We start from the raw sequence: 11,199 nt of genomic DNA, 5'->3' as shown, positions 1-11,199 counted from the left end.
CCACAAGCCTGGGGTTCACTGTGGCCTCAGCCAGCCAACTGTTGCTTCAAAGGGTGATAAAATGTAACACACTTGTTAACATAAGTAGACTATTTCACATTGGAGACTATTACATCAGACATGTTTAGCTATAAGTAACAGAAAATCTAACCGATTCAAACAAATATAGGCCTTTATTATTTGCTAATGAAGAGGAAAATTTAAAAACTTTTACCCAGCTAGAAATAACCTCATGCTCCTTCTGCTTCTGCAACTCAGCTAGCTCCTTGCAAAGTCAGGTAAGTTACATAGTTTTGGGAAAACAGAAACTTGCAACAATCCTAGGAGCTGAAATTTACTTCACTCACCCTTGTCAATTACCAGCCCCTGTAATCCTGCTTAACCCTGTTTGTTTGTGTAAAGGTCAGGCATCCCCCCTGCTGCATCCTTACCACTGTTCTGGAGTGTGTGAGACCCCTAGTTTGAACTAGCCTATTCAGTCCCCACTGCCCACTAAAGTCTGCTGTCATGCACTGTCTAAAAACCCTGTAATTCCTTTGTTCGGGGCTCAGAGCTGGAAGTGTTAATTCCTCTGGGCCTGCCGGTGTAATAAACATGAGTTCTCCAACTCTCCCAGTCTGAGTGCAGTGCTTGGTTTCTGGACAGATTGACTTCTGCAACACTAACAAGAAAATGGAAAAGGGTGATCCTAGGGATTGTTTGGCAGCCTAGTGATGCCACTGAGGAACCAAGAGTGAATGTCTGTCCGTGCTCCCATCTTTGGCTTGTGGGCTTTTGAGCCTTATGCTTGCAGCCTCACTTGTAAACTGGCTGCCCCAGTAACACCACCACCTTGCTTTCCTCCTAGGGTGGGAGCAACTCCCTGCTACTGCTAATTTCTCGGTTGTTTTATCCATCCACCGTTTGTCTTCTCAGCAACTCTACCACCTGCTTAAACAATTTCCTGCATTAAAATCCTTCTGTTGTAATAACTAAAGTGACTTTGCTTTCTCAATTACAACCTGAATGGCCACATGGCTTACTGTGTGTTAGCCATGTGAGCAATGCTTCAAAATTGGATACTTGCTTAAGGAGAATAGGAAGATAATTTTTGGTAGAAATCAACAAAATTCACAGTCGGCAATAATAAAATGATACTGAATATGAAGAGTGTGGTCACATGACAATGATAGCACCCTTGACAAGTGGAAAGGTAGGAAAGGCCAGACCCCTTGTAGCTTGTTCTATACAGGGCGCCTGGACAAGGAGGTGAGTAGGGGCTCAAACTCAGCCTGTGATTCAGTCACCACACTCTGCACCCTGCATGAGGCTAGTCTCCCGAGGAAAGGACACTTTTTTTATAACTTGTGCAAAGTTTACACAAAGGTTTCTCTAATTCTCATTGGCTGGCCTTGGCCCTGTCCAGAGTTGCCAAAACCCGTGGCAGGCGAGAGAATGGGGAAGCAGGAAGAAATATCAACAGAGCATAAAATGAGGCCCACCTGAGTGCTCAACAGCTTTGTGTAAGATTTTTGACATTCCAAGAACACAAGGGGAAGGGACTTTTAAGAAGGAGGCTCCCTGTCCAGAGGCAAGGCTGGGGTGTCAGTACCCCTGCTGGAAGACCCTGTTAGAAGGGGACCCATAATTTGATAAGTGACCTGCTCCCCATAGCATCAGCCTTTTCTTTTCTCTATCATTTGGGAAGATGGCCCAAATTATAAAGTTAGGACTTAGAAAGTCAACTATGACCTCAGATGGGCTTAATAACTCCCCGTACAGAACAGTAGGACTTCAGAGGCCCCAGAGAGACCTAGAGCACATGCAACTATTCTGGAAGTCCTCAAAGGGGAGCCTGCCATGGACTTAGCACTGTCCTATGAGCTGCCGCCAAGCATCAGCCCTCCCTTCCCCTGAGCCCCACATTTTTTTTCATTTATTTTTATTAGTTGAAGGCTAATTACTTTACAATATTGTAGTGTTTTTTGCCATACATTGACATGAATCAGCCATGGATTTACATGTGTTCCCCATCCCGATACCCCTCCCGCCTCCCTCCCCATCCCATCCCTCTGGGTCTTCCCAGTGCACCAGCCCTGAGCACTTGTCTCATGCATCCAACCTGGGCTGCTGATCTGTTTCACCCTTGATAGTATACTTGTTTCAGTGCTGTTCTCTCAGAACATCCCACCCTCGCCTTCTCCCACAGAGTCCCAAAGTCTGTTCTGTACATCTGTGTCACTTTTTCTGTTTTGCATAGAGGGTTATCGTTACCATCTTTTTAAATGCCATATATATGCGTTAGTATACTATATTGGTCTTTATCTTTCTGGCTTACTTCACTCTGTATAATGGGCTCCAGTTTCATCCATCTCATTAGAACTGATTCAAATGAATTCTTTTTAATGGCTGAGTAATATTCCATTGTGTATATGTACCATAGCTTCCTTTTCCATTCGTCTGCTGATGGGCATCTAGGTTGCTTCCATGTCCTGGCTATTATAAACAGTGCTGTGATGAACATTGGGGTGCACGTGTCTCTTTCAGATGTGGTTTCCTCAGTGTGTATGCCCAGGAGTGGGATTGCTGGGTCATATGGCAGTTCCATTTCCAGTTTTTTAAGGACTCTCCACCCTGTTCTCCATAGTGGCTGTACTAGTTTGCATTCCCACCAACAGTGTAAGAGGTGAACCCCACATTTTATTTGTCTGTATCCCCTGGGTCTCAGCTCCACCAGCCCATGGGGGAATGCCTCCAGCTGTGCAGTGGGTGCTGTGACAGACACTCGCAAAGCCACAGTCCTCAGGTGCCCTCACAGTGCTGGTCCCCATGCAGAAGGGGGAGATGGTCTCCCCAGCTCTATGCCTCTCCTCATCACCTGGGTCCCAAATTAGCACTGACAGCACCCAGAGTCTCATCAAAGGGCCCTGTCAACTCCTAGAACACCCCAAGCTCACCCCTGGGCCTGGGAAACCTGGTGAAACCTGGGAGCCAGCAGGGACCCCTGTATCCTCCAGGGATTCAGCCCACAGGTCTGGCGCCCTGTCCACCAAGCTGAACCAGGAGCAGTCACCACACCACACACCTGACTCCCTCCTCTTCTTTTTTACCCTCTCCTGCCACCAAAAATAATCCTCTGTGAAGTAAAAACTCAGAGATACCGATGTGTTTGAGAGAAATAGAGAGTACCACCTACATCAGTAGCCAGTAATAGATCCTCTGGCACACTTGGCAAAAGGGAGGGCATTAAGTAGGGGCTGCAAAGAGTTCAAAGGAATGTTGGCAGAGACCTTACCTGCCTCTGTTCAACCTCCAGGCCTATAGGTGGCGCGGCAGCACCCTCCTGGAACCGCGGAAGCTCCCTGGCAGGACCAAGAGAGGAGGCAGGCAGCCTCTATCCTCAGATTGGGGTCAGGAGGTGGCCCTCCAACTCACCCTCTGTCTTCATCTCTGGTCTCCCTCTTCTGTCCCTTTCTCTTCATTCTCCTTCTCACTTCCCTCCCTCCTTCTCCTTAGCCACTTGTCATTGTTCTTCCTCTGTCTCCTTCCTCATTCCACTTTCCCTCCAGCACCACTCTTCTACAGGCCCTTGGCCCCACTCTTAGAGGTTAGTGAGATGAAAAGGTCAAATCATAGCCCTACCCAAAAGTGTAGGACTACAATTGGACCCTTTAAATGTTCTGCATTCACCTGTTAAGGCAGCCTTGGGGAAAGACATGGCCAGAAAAAAATAACCCAGTGGGACCCTTCTGGGTCAGTTCAGAAGACAAAGGGCTTCAGAACTCTTGCTGACATCTGCTCAGTGACACAACTGAATTTCTCTAACGGAAAATAAGAAAGCAAAGAATTTTCTATGAGGGATTCATCTATTTCTTTTTAAATATTATAATGTTCTGTTTTAGCGTATAGCACAGGAAACTCTATTTAATACACCGTGATGGACTGAATGGGAAGGAAGTCCAAAGGGAGGTGATAAATGTATATGGATGGCTGCTTCATTTTGCCGTACAGTCGCAGCTAACGCAGCACTGTACAGCATGTATACTCTAGAGGGAACAGGAGACAGTACAACTCCTACCCAACCGAGGCATGGGGCTACCTAATGGCACCAGTGACTTAGACAAAGCAAAAGGGAAGTGGATAAGAGTACACACATTCCTGTGGATGGCCCACAGCCCCTTCCACCCACACCTTTGGATTAAGCATGATGGACGGGAGAACTACCTTCTGCCAATTAATTCCAGAGTATAATTTGTAGCCTGGGCCCATCCTGGAAGATCCTGGGCTGCTAACAAACCATGACACTGCTTTAATTTCTCCTTTGCCCCCACACTTTATTAAAACCTGGACTGGGTTCTATCAAATATCCCTTCAAGGGAAAAACAGAGAGAGGGAGAGAAATGCAGCAACGTTTGTCTCAATGCAATATGAAAGATTAGAGTCTGCTGGATCAAGAGGGAGATGGGGGTGGAATTCTTGTGAAACACACGCACGCACAGGGACACACACACACACACACACACACACACACACACACACACAATTTCTCTTTTGCAATGACCTCCTTATGCCCCATCCATCAGCCTGGGGTTGGCTTATTCTAACTAGCAGATTCCTTTATTCTGTATAACAGGCCCATCAGACACAATCTGCATGCCAATTACTGGCACAGACCCCTTGATACCAAAAAATGGAAATTAGCTGTCAAGGAAAGGCTTCAACCGGCCAGGTCTCTTTCTTGCTCTCCATTTCCAGCTCATATACACACTTACTCTGCTCAGCGCCTGGCTCTCACCAGGGAGTCCCCAGTGGAAAAAGTCATCTAAAAAATACAAACATATTTTATTGTTACTAGTATTAGTTGCTGACTTTCTCAGTACAATGCGAAATTCACCAGTGGGCAAAAGCTGCTTAGGGCAGAAATGGGTGAGAGAGGTTGATTTCTGATAATTGCATTTCTTTGGGAGCAGATCAAGGCGTCCCATGAAAGGACATTCAAAGAAGTGTGAGGATAAGGGCAAAAGAAAACAGACAAGGAATGGGATTCTGTAACCAAGATAACAATCGGAACTTTCACACTTAGGAATGGGCCGAGGCAGAGTTGAGGGGACAGAGGTGAGACGCGCTCCAGGAACAACACTGCAAGACTGCTTTGCATCCTCATCAGTTCTCACAAAGCCAGGCTGCATCCAACCTAGAGCGCTTCCTACGGACACAGAAACACTCCAGTTGTTTTCAACCCAACCTAAGCATGCTACCCACAAGGTTTCTGTCCTGCTGCTCTCAGAATCTTCAAAAGAGCACATCTGATTATACAATTCCCCTTTTCTTTTTTCCAAAATGAGCCACAGAGGTAGGGAGTTTATTTTCTACTGTCAAAGGTCCAGGGTCCACACTGAATTTCCGTTGATGGGGCAAAGGACTCCATATGGATCATTCTGACTTCAGAGTGGTAACCTGGCATATTCAGGGTATCCCCTTCATTCAGGGCAAGTTCAACCCAGTGTTGGGGAGGCCCTTATCCTTAAACTTTTTCAGTGAAGATTATCTCTGTATGAACAGTTTTAGTTGCATGGATCCATCCATGCAAACAACAAATTTCTTTTCATTAAATATTTTCTTTAGCACACAATTCAATACTTGCTCAAAATCTGGATTCCTTCCTTGACAAGTGGAAAATATCTTTAGTTCTAAACAAACTGTCTCTTCTTCCCATGCATTCTGGCAGCTAAAATTGTCGGCCAGGAAAGTCTGGAGTTTTTCAGATGCACAATTTTCAGAACATAATGTAAAAAGAGCTTAATTTGTCCAACTGAATGCCTACTATGTTCTTGATACCTAAAAATGTGACAGAGATTGTGGCAAGAATGACTGAATGCCAGGAGCTAAGCCAGGTATTGCAAATAGGTGTGTGAATAAGACACAAGCCTTGACCTTGAGGAGCTCAAGGTCAGATCTAGTTGCAATTCTTATCACTCATTTCTCATCCCTGTATGTATTTTTCAGTTGGCATTAATAAACAACTTGCCTTGGCTTCCACTGGAGAATGGCTTATGTATTCCCTTACCCAAATGCTCTTCCCCCAGCTCCCAGTTTTAAGATACTGGGTTTCCAAAAAGTTGTTTCCTTTTTCATAACCCATCAAAACAAAAATCAGTTGATTTAGGGTCTGATGACATTCAGTGCTTCTAAGCACTCGCTTCCATCACTTCAGGGATGCTTCAGGAAGCATTCCTAGTTTTCCTCTCATTTCTCCTTCTCTTCCCCTTTTGAAGATTCTTCTTCTGCTCCTCAAATGTTGGCTCTTCTCAGGGTCTGACCCATGTTCTCCTCCTTCTCATGTATTCAGGCTCTGGGACAACAGAGAAGACAAGAAGAGTCAAAGGTGACATCCCAGGTTTCTGACTTGAGCAACTGGACAAACACAGATCATTCTAGTCCGAGAATCTTTGATCTTAAGGAACAGAAATCCATCTAAGTCAAAGAGGAGTGTCTCAGAGAAACATGGAAAACTCGCAGGCCTTGGCAAAGGTGAAATCAAAGTTGCTGCAAGACACAGATGCTGTTGCCTCCTCCCCCTTAGTGGTTCCCCAGTATTTCTACAGCTTCACCCTCTTCTCATCCTCCAATTAGTCACTTCTGAGTTTCTCCATTCTCTGAATTTCATCTAGTCCTTTATTGCCATACCAGACGTAAATCTACCAGTCTTTCCGCTCCAGTACCTATCATGAACCAAAACCTGGTATCAGGCAGATTTCCCAGAGTGGGCATCTGATTGGCCCAACTCCCCTTTTCTGCACCAGGCCAACTGACCAATGAGGTCCCCTTAGGTGAGGTGCACACGCCTGAGTCAATCAGCTATGATTGGGGTGGGTCAGGGATCTGAGGTCTACCCATCAAGGGCTGTGGGTGGAAGAAGATTCTCTAAGAAGGGAGGTATCCCCACATGTTCTAAATACAGTGGTATCATTTTAAACAGACTGACTACTTCTGCAAATATTCATTGTGAAAATGCTAAACGTATTTTTCCATTTTGGAAACTGGTTGAAAAAGACCAGAAGGAGAAGTTTCCATCACGTTAGATGGGACAATCTAGAGAGAAGAGAGTTTTGAGAAGTGTATTCGTTTTTTATTGCTGCTGTAACAACTTACTGCAAACTCAGTGTCTTAAAGCAATGCAAATTTATTCTCTTACAGTTGAGAGGGAAGAAATCAGAAATGGGTCTTATGGAGCTAAAATTAAGTATTGGCAGAGCTGTGTTACTTTTGAAGGCTCTCTGGGATAATCCATTCCTTGCTTTTTCTAGCTACTAGAGGCTGCCAGCATTCCTTGGCTCCTGGCCCAGTATCAATCTGCTCTCTGCTTGGGTCATCACAGCTCCTCCCCAAAGTAGACTCTCCTATCTCCCTCTTTTCCTTATAAGGACTCCCGTGATTATGTTGGGCCCACCCAGATAATCTAGGATAATCTCCCCAACTCAAGATCCTTAATTTAATCACATCTGCCAAGTCTTTTTTGCCTTATAAGGTAACATAATCACAGATTCCAGGGATTAGAGTGTGAATATCCTTGAAGGGTCATTATTTTGTCTACCAAAAGAGGGATATGGTGGTCACACAAGACAAGCCCTGACACTAGCCTAAGGAACAGCCACTGAGTCTCACACAGCCTCATCTGTGTCCTTCAAAAATATGATTTTCACAAAATGAAAGGAATAGAAATAAAATATCAAAAGATTACAAGGGACTTCCCTAGTGGGAAGCGATTAGAGCCATGCAGGTGGTAAAAACAGGAAGCAGAAATGCTGACCACTCCTAGGAAAAGTCCAGCAAACGATGATGAAGAGAGAACTATAGTCAGAGAGAGAATCAGACAGACCAAAGGAGCAAAGGAGCGACAGAGTCATTGAGGTATGAAAGTCAGAGGGGAAGACCCCACTGCCCTGAGATGGGACGAGGCAGAAGTGGTCCATGCCTTGAGGTCCCAGGCTTGAAGCCCCCTCTGGGGAAATGCCAAGGAGGAGTCCCAAGAGGAAGAGAAGTTCAACACGACTCAGAGTCTCCAGCTGATGTTAGATGTTGACTCCACCTTCATGACTTTCCCAAGAGCCCCGAGGCCTGGATAAAGAGCAAAAGGCAAAGGGTGGAGACAGTTGGGTTGGATGGTTTCATGGAGGCTCTGGGAAATAAGCAATACTGAGCTACTAGAGAGACCAACAGTAGAACAACTGAGAAGGCAGAGAAGCCAGGGAAGGCTGGGAGTGGAGAACTGAAGTGGGGGGAGGAGACAGACAGCAGTCTGGGGAAAGGCTCCATCCGCACCAGGGAGTGATGGCACGCAGGCCAGAATGAACAGCCAATCTGCAGCCACATGGGTGTGAGTTAGGACCTGGGGCTGAGGGGTAGAGGTTGCGATTAGATGGGGGCGGGGCTACAGATGAATAGCATCACATCCCTAACCAGGCCACACCCAAGGCTCACAGAGCTGCACAGATGAGGGTGCCAGCTTTCTTGGATGATCCATTTGGTCACCACAGTCTAAGGAGCCCCTGGCCACCCAGAAGCAAGGAATCAAGGTTATTCCATCAGCTTCCACCAAGAAGTTATTTAGCCCTATATCTCTTGCGGAGCTGCTGCTGCTGCTGCTGCTAAGTCGCTTCAGTCATGTCTGACTCTGAGCAACCCCATAGAAAGCAGCCCACCAGGCTCCCCCGTCCCTGGGATTCTCCAGGCAAGAACACTGGATTGGGTGGGGGACAGTTTTATACACAGCCTCCACCTGCCACGCAAATGTTTACCCAGGTTTGTCAGATGGACCCTGGCTGAAAGCACATTTCTCCCCCAGAGAAAAGAAAGATGTCACTGAAATTATCTTGGGTTCCATAGATGACATTAGTACAGCCAGACTGAAAAGCATCAAGTGCCAATTTACATGGCAGCTTCTGTTGCACTAAATAGAAATCTTACCCTTGTTGTGTCAATTCTGTGGCTGAGAAAACTCCCCAGTCACAGCCCTGGCACTGGGCTGCATGTGGGCCCAGGGGCCACTTATCTGCCATGTAGGTGGATTCTACGCTGCTTGGCTCTAGAGGAAAATGCATCTTACATAAGGTGCTGCTCCACAGATAAGTCTGTTGTTAATATGCCTCAGACTGCCTTGGCCGCGGCTATTATCACGGATACATGCAACGTACATCTTTTTTATCGGTATGCATTGTACTTAAGGTAAAAAATAAAATAAAAATAAAAAAGGAAGAGAGACCACAGGATGTCATTTGTTATTTTTTTAAAAAAGGAAAAAAATGTTTCCTACAGATTCCACCCATACCACATAGTACCCCCAATGAATAAACTGGAACACAATGCTGGCTTTGTACACCCAAATTAGAACAATACAGAGACCATTAGCCTGGCCACCGTGCAAGGATGACATACAAACTCAATACATGTGCCATTTTTTTTTAATAAAAATTAAAAAATTAACCTTTTAAAAAAGAGGGGGACCTCCCTGGCAGTCCAGTGGTTAAGATTCTATGTTTCCAATGCAGGGCATGCAGGTTTGATCCCTGGTTGGGGAACTAAGATCTCACATGCCACATGGTGTGGCCGAGAAATTAAGAACACATAAACAAAATCAAAAAAAAAAAAATGGAGCATCAAACATACATTAGTCAAATGTGTGGGTTTTTCAGAATGGACTTTTCCACAGTTCACTGTGATTTAGTGGTCAGTGAGTGAGTGAGAGTCGCTCAGTCCTGTCCGACTCTTTGCAACCCCATGGACTGAAAGGCTCCTCTGTCCATGGAATTCTCCAGGTAAGAATACTGGAGTGTCCATTTCCTTCTCCAGTGATTCAGTGGTACGTGTAGGCAACATGCCTGAGCTCAGTGCTCCTGCCAGGACTCTGTCCCATCTTTCAGATGTATGGAGTACTTTCTCCAAAAAATGAAAGAAGAGGATTGGTGATGAATTCTTTTAGCTTAAGGAATGGAGGAGAAGTGGAAGTCCAGGATAAATCTGAGCCATGTCTACTTTAATACCTGGAACTGATCAACCCAGGGAATCTGAAGCAGCTCTACCTAACTAACACTTGTTCCAACAGAAGCCGGCGTGCAGCAGACGGAGTCCCAACTGCACTGCTGGGGGAGCTCCTGCCCCTCCTTGGAAGACCCTCACCTGCATGGGGTCTTCAAACAGGGCTGTTTGGGGGTATTCAGGTGATGACAGGACAATAATCTACTTCCCCATTTCCTGGACTCAGGAAGGCAGAAACTTGAATGATGACCAGTGATGAAATCACCAGCACAGCCAGGCCAGGCCCAGGAGCCCAGGGGCCAAATAAACCCCAGTGAGTTGATTGTATCCACATCTCTGGCCTACTGTCCCCATGTGTGAGACACCTGGAGGGGACTAAATGACCAATGACATCCCCCATGCTGACCATGTGTGTACAATCCTCTAGTCTGTCCTCTCCACAGATTTCTGGGCTTGCTGTTCATCAGGGGGCAGCTGGGGGGCTGGCTGGGGGTCCCCCACCTGAGCTCTGACAGAGCTCCATCCCCAAGTCCAGACCCCAGACTAGAATTGGTACTGAAAGGAAGGGATGCCAAAAAAAGTGGATCTGAGCACATAGGTGGAGACTGGAGGGTCAGCACGAAAACCTACAGGGATCCTCTGACCAGGCTGTCCAAGAGCTTTGCGCATCACCTGTCCCAAGAGAGCGTGCTGATGGCTCCAACCCCAATGTGCACAAAGGCTGGAGGGGACTCCATGCTCCACCCAGACTCCCTGGGGTCCCTTTCACCATTTCTGCACATCTCTCTCTTGGCTCCATCATGCTTTTCCCTAATGGCCAGTGCCCCACTTCAGGGATTCAGACCGTTTGTAAACAGAGGTCTGTTCACCAGCCCTGGACAGAACTGAAATCTAGAAAAGAGTCTAAGATGTCTTCCAGAGCTTGATCCAGACCACCAGAATTCTCTCCAGCCCACAACTCACCTATTTGTAGCACTGTCCAGCCCCCCTCACCTCTTGGCTGATCCCATGTCCCAACTGCCTGCCTGCCAACCACTGAGCCATTTTTATGGTTGTCAGCTATGTGACACTGGGCACAAAATAGCTAAATTAAGGACCCCTGTACTCTTCTTCCTCACCCTCAGCTGCAAGAGCCTGGAAGCATATTTAACAGTGTCACACAGAAAGCCCCACAGCGCCTGCCTG

The 11,199-nt window shown here is 46.4% G+C and overlaps 1 pseudogene; it reads left to right on the top strand.

The window, feature by feature from the left end:
• Positions 1 to 9,340: 9,340 nt before the first annotated feature.
• Positions 9,341 to 9,440, top strand: LOC133074284 (U6 spliceosomal RNA; annotated as a pseudogene).
• The last annotated feature ends 1,759 nt before the right edge of the window (positions 9,441 to 11,199 follow it).

The sequence above is a fragment of the Dama dama genome, chromosome 19, assembly GCF_033118175.1.
Source record: "Dama dama isolate Ldn47 chromosome 19, ASM3311817v1, whole genome shotgun sequence".
Lineage (NCBI taxonomy): Eukaryota > Metazoa > Chordata > Mammalia > Artiodactyla > Cervidae > Dama > Dama dama.
The sequence above is the reverse complement of the archived record's forward strand: the minus strand, read 5'-3'. Positions and strand labels throughout refer to the sequence as shown.